This window comes from Aquarana catesbeiana, linkage group LG05, assembly GCF_042186555.1.
Source record: "Aquarana catesbeiana isolate 2022-GZ linkage group LG05, ASM4218655v1, whole genome shotgun sequence".
Classification (NCBI taxonomy): domain Eukaryota; kingdom Metazoa; phylum Chordata; class Amphibia; order Anura; family Ranidae; genus Aquarana; species Aquarana catesbeiana.
The window spans coordinates 614,691,349-614,697,348 of NC_133328.1; the positions used below are offsets into that span (position 1 = coordinate 614,691,349).

Genomic DNA, 6,000 nt, shown 5'->3' on the forward strand with positions numbered 1-6,000 from the left:
AGTGCTGGTGGACAGCTTCTCAGCTGAGCTCAGTCACTCACAGCAAGGCAGGCTCAGGCAGCTCTCTTCAGATGTGCTCTGCTCCCCTCCCTCTGAGCCATGCTGTCTGAAGAACATGGCAGAGGTGGGTGGAGCTAGTTTACTAGCCGCGGAGGCGGCGCGCTCTGAATGCTGGGGCGGCCGCAGCCTCTGACGTCACTGGTTGCTAGACGCCGGGCGGCAGGCGATTCTGGCAACCAGTGCAGCGCACAGGTGAGGCGGCCAGCAAGTCGAGTGAGTTCCACAGCTTCAGCACCCCTCCTCTGCAGCAGCTTGCAGCGCCGGGACACAGTACACCCCGTACACCCGCCCAGGATCAGCCCTGCATAGATGCACACATGTACTGACACACAAATACTCTGGGGTATATCTATAAAGTAGTGAATGTGACTTTTACTGGTGGTGAATCAATCACTGTCATTTGAAACACATGCACCAGGGAGATTCACCTGCAGTTCATGTCAGATTAACTGCTTTACAAATGACTTGTATATGCACATAAACACATACAGCGGCCACCTCTACATAATAATCTGTATTATATACTGTATATATTTTTACATACACATATATATATATTCTCTATATGATTCTGTATGTATAGGCTTGTATAGAATGAACAATACAATAATATTTGTACAAGAAAGGAAACATATATACAGTAACATGCACCTGTACATCCCACTTTTGTACACATTCACAGACATGTACATGAGTGTATGTATACATATATACAGATAGTGTACATGTGCACCTATAGAACCCCCCACCCCATGTATACATTCATAGACCTATACATGTGTCTATATTCAAACATATTTACAGTGTATGTGCAGAAATGAATGTAGCATGTCAGATTTAATGATGTACAGTATATATATCTGCAGCACACACACACATAACACGCCATGCACACACAGCATGGATGCCTATCCATGCACACATATTAAGAGAAGAGCTTCCGCAGATCATTCATCATAGAGTAATGACACATGGTAAGGTTCAGCCCTGGTACAGAGGCTCAGTACAGGGGGTGCAAGGGATGGGGAACAGTACCTGGATTCAGGAGCTCAGGGTGTGCAGAGGATGGGGATCAGTACCTGGATTCAGGAGCTCAGGGTGTGCAGAGGATGGGGATCAGTACCTGAATTCAGGAGCTCAGGGTGTGCAGAGGATGGGGATCAGTACCTGAATTCAGGAGCTCAGGGTGTGCAGAGGATGGGGATCAGTACCTGGATTCAGGAGCTCAGGGTGTGCAGAGGATGGGGATCAGTACCTGGATTCAGGAGCTCAGAGTGTGCAGAGGATTGGGATCAGTACCTGAATTCAGGAGCTCAGGGTGTGCAGAGGATGGGGATCAGTACCTGAATTCAGGAGCTCAGGGTGTGCAGATGATGGGGATCAGTACCTGAATTCAGGAGCTCAGGGTGTGCAGAGGATGGGGATCAGTACCTGGATTTGGGAGCTCAGGGTGTGCAGAGGATGGGGATCAGTACCTGAATTCGGGAGCTCAGGGTGTGCAGAGGATTGGGATCAGTACCTGAATTCAGGAGCTCAGGGTGTGCAGAGGATGGGGATCAGTACCTGAATTCAGGAGCTCAGGGTGTGCAGAGGATGGGGATCAGTACCTGGATTCAGGAGCTCAGGGTATGCAGGGGATGGGGATCAGTACCTGGATTCAGGAGCTCAGGGTGTGCAGAGGATGGGGATCAGTACCTGAATTCAGGAGCTCAGGGTGTGCAGAGGATGGGGATCAGTACGTGGATTCAGGAGCTCAGGGTGTGCAGAGGATGGGGATCAGTACCTGGATTCAGGAGCTCAGGGTGTGCAGAGGATGGGGATCAGTACCTGGATTCAGGAGCTCAGGGTGTGCAGAGGATGGGGATCAGTACGTGGATTCAGGAGCTCAGGGTGTGCAGAGGATGGGGATCAGTACCTGGATTCAGGAGCTCAGGGTGTGCAGAGGATGGGGATCAGTACCTGGATTCGGGAGCTCAGGGTGTGTAGAGGATGGGGATCAGTACGTGGATTCGGGAGCTCAGGGTGTGCAGAGGATGGGGATCAGTACCTGGATTCAGGAGCTCAGGGTGTGCAGAGGATGGGGATCAGTACCTGGATTCAGGAGCTCAGGGTGTGCAGAGGATGGGGATCAGTACCTGGATTCAGGAGCTCAGGGTGTGCAGAGGATGGGGATCAGTACCTGGATTCAGGATCTCAGGGTGTGCAGAGGATTGGGATCAGTACCTGAATTCAGGAGATCAGGGTGTGCAGAGGATGGGGATCAGTACCTGAATTCAGGAGCTCAGGGTGTGCAGTGGATGGGGATCAGTACCTGAATTCAGGAGCTCAGGGTGTGCAGAGGATGGGGATCAGTACCTGGATTCGGGAGCTCAGGGTGTGCAGAGGATGGGGATCAGTACCTGAATTTGGGAGCTCAGGGTGTGCAGAGGATTGGGATCAGTACCTGAATTCGGGAGCTCAGGGTGTGCAGAGGATGGGGATCAGTACCTGAATTCGGGAGCTCAGGGTGTGCAGAGGATGGGGATCAGTACCTGGATTCAGGAGCTCAGGGTGTGCAGGGGATGGGGATCAGTACGTGGATTCAGGAGCTCAGGGTGTGCAGAGGATGGGGATCAGTACCTGAATTCAGGAGCTCAGGGTGTGCAGAGGATGGGGATCAGTACGTGGATTCAGGAGCTCAGGGTGTGCAGAGGATGGAGATCAGTACCTGGATTCAGGAGCTCAGGGTGTGCAGAGGATGGGGATCTGTACCTGGATTCAGGCGCTCAGGGTGTGCAGAGGATGGGGATCAGTACCTGGATTCAGGAGCTCAGGGTGTGCAGAGGATTGGGATCAGTACCTGAATTCGGGAGCTCAGGGTGTGCAGAGGATGGGGATCAGTACCTGAATTCGGGAGCTCAGGGTGTGCAGAGGATGGGGATCAGTACCTGGATTCAGGAGCTCAGGGTGTGCAGGGGATGGGGATCAGTACGTGGATTCAGGAGCTCAGGGTGTGCAGAGGATGGGGATCAGTACCTGAATTCAGGAGCTCAGGGTGTGCAGAGGATGGGGATCAGTACGTGGATTCAGGAGCTCAGGGTGTGCAGAGGATGGAGATCAGTACCTGGATTCAGGAGCTCAGGGTGTGCAGAGGATGGGGATCTGTACCTGGATTCAGGCGCTCAGGGTGTGCAGAGGATGGGGATCAGTACCTGGATTCAGGAGCTCAGGGTGTGCAGAAGATGGGGATCAGTACCTGGATTCAGGCGCTCAGGGTGTGCAGAGGATGGGGATCAGTACCTGGATTCAGGAGCTCAGGGTGTGCAGAGGATGGGGATCAGTACGTGGATTCAGGAGCTCAGGGTGTGCAGAGGATGGGGATCAGTACGTGGATTCAGGAGCTCAGGGTGTGCAGAGGATGGGGATCAGTACGTGGATTCAGGAGCTCAGGGTGTGCAGAGGATGGGGATCAGTACGTGGATTCAGGCGCTCAGGGTGTGCAGAGGATGGGGATCAGTACCTGGATTCAGGAGCTCAGGGTGTGCAGAGGATGGGGATCAGTACCTGGATTCAGGAGCTCAGGGTGTGCAGAGGATGGGGATCAGTACCTGGATTCAGGAGCTCAGGGTGTGCAGAGGATGGGGATCAGTACCTGGATTCAGGAGCTCAGGGTGTGCAAAGGATGGGAATCAGTACCTGGATTCAGGAGCTCAGGGTGTGCAGAGGATGGGGATCAGTACCTGGATTCAGGACCTCAGGGTGTGCAGAGGATGGGGATCAGTACCTGGATTCAGGAGCTCAGGGTGTGCAGAGGACTGGGATCAGTACCTGAATTCAGGAGCTCAGGGTGTACAGAGGACGGGGATCAGTACCTGAATTCAGGAGCTCAGGGTGCGCAGAGGATGGGGATCAGTACCTGGATTCAGGAGCTCAGGGTGTGCAAAGGATGGGGATCAGTACCTGGATTCAGGAGCTCAGGGTGTGCAGAGGATGGGGATCAGTACCTGGATTCAGGCGCTCAGGGTGTACAGAGGATGGGGATCAGTACCTGGATTCAGGAGCTCAGGGTGTGCAGAGGATGGGGATCAGTACCTGGATTCAGGAGCTCAGGGTGTGCAGAGGATGGGGATCAGTACTTGGATTCAGGAGCTCAGGGTGTGCAGAGGATGGGGATCAGTACCTGGATTCAGGAGCTCAGGGTGTGCAAAGGATGGGAATCAGTACCTGGATTCAGGAGCTCAGGGTGTGCAGAGGATGGGGATCAGTACCTGGATTCAGGAGCTCAGGGTGTGCAGAGGACTGGGATCAGTACCTGAATTCAGGAGCTCAGGGTGTGCAGAGGATGGGGATCAGTACCTGAATTCAGGAGCTCAGGGTGTGCAGAGGATGGGGATCAGTACCTGGATTCAGGAGCTCAGGGTGTGCAGAGGATGGGGATCAGTACCTGAATTCAGGAGCTCAGGGTGTGCAGAGGATGGGGATCAGTACCTGGATTCAGGAGCTCAGGGTTGCAGGCTGTCAGCCGTCTCTTCTCTCTCTCTTGATTTCTGCAACAGACGCTTCCGGGTTGGTCAATGAGAGCGTCACAGCTTCAGGTCTGCCGAGCTGCTGCAGCTACTGTGAAATATCTCTATAAAAGGAAGAGACACTGAAGAACAGGAAGCGTACCTTACAGAGGATGGTCTGCTGATGTCTGCTGCTGCTCTGCAATACACGGTGCCCACACACACCAGAGAGGAGCACGCCGGGCCGCGCTGAGCCGCGGTCGATCGAGTCACGTAGAGGAACGATAACGACAGATCTCTAATTATCAGAAGAGATCGTTAGTGAACAAAGAGATCCTTCAACATCACACATCAACCCTTTACAGCCCATCGCTCACTTTGATATTGGGGGGAGGGAGAGAGCCTTTTCCGAGCATGCACCGCGTACATCCATCATCGAGATTGGCGTGTCAATTTGAGGATTGGCGATTTCGTTCTCGGTGAAGCTCAAGCAGCAATACCCTTAGTTACATATTTTAATCGTCCCCCCAATGTGTGCTACACAAGACACCTGAAGGGTTAAAGCAGAACTCCAGCCAGAACTGATTATTCCAGCTTTGGGCGGAGCCAAGTTAAAGCGGAACTCCAGCCTTTCCAGTCCTGCACCTCTCCTGTACTGAAATGGCTTACTCTGATTTCACTGCACACTGTGAGCTTCCCACATGGTGCATTGGAAACTGCAGCAAGTCATATAGATCCCGCCTCATTTTCTGGCCTATAGCTCTTTCCTACCCAGCCTGGCTGTCCTTGACCCCGCCCCTTTCATTCACTGGGTTCAGGTCCTTTCAGTCAATGAGGCTCAGCATTACATGTGGGCGGTGCATATGCAAATGCATCCTGCCTAGGAACGCCCACTCCTCCACGCTAACATCCACCAGTCAAGGTATTTGCATAACTCCTCCCACTACTCCCATTAAGACTGAGTGCTCTTGAGAGGAGTACTGACAGAGGGTGCTGAAATGTCAGTAAGCGCTATGTACAGTACCCTGCTGGCCCCTCCCACCAGCCGTGATCTGCCTGCATTGCATAGCAAAGCACAGAGACCCAGTGATAATGTCATTGGGTGTAAAATAAGCTGTGCCATGAAAAAGGAAGGGTTTTATGAACATGCTGATGAGGGTTAGTTAGTTAGTAGTTATTGTTCAGTATCAGCAGGATTGCCCTTACAATCTGATTGTACAATCTGCTGATTGTTGATCAAACCTACACAAATCCTGTGTGTGGGCCCCGATACAGGATACAGTGTGATTACAACTATACAGCTGTATCCAAATCCAAGGAGATGCATTGGAAACATGTTCTGCTGGTTCCAACTGGATTGTAGTGTGTGTGCTGATCCCTTGTGATCTTCACTATGACGTTCAGTGTGTTTAATCAGAATCTTTATGATGATTTGTAGAGAATTCACATTGCCAAA

At 52.2% G+C, this 6,000-nt stretch overlaps 1 protein-coding gene across 3 annotated transcripts in view; it reads right to left on the reverse strand.

Moving 5' to 3' along the window:
* CYRIB (CYFIP related Rac1 interactor B) overlaps positions 1 to 4,680 on the reverse strand; it is a 217,518-nt gene extending 212,838 nt beyond the window's left edge. The window contains exon 1 of one of the 3 annotated variants that reach the window (XM_073632243.1): positions 4,528 to 4,680. The gene's annotated coding sequence lies outside the window, so the exon portion shown is untranslated. Of the gene's footprint in view, positions 1 to 4,483; positions 4,508 to 4,527 lie in introns of those variants that run through there. The other 2 variants (XM_073632248.1, XM_073632250.1) reach the window with 2 other exon arrangements.
* Between the last annotated feature and the right edge of the window lie 1,320 nt (positions 4,681 to 6,000).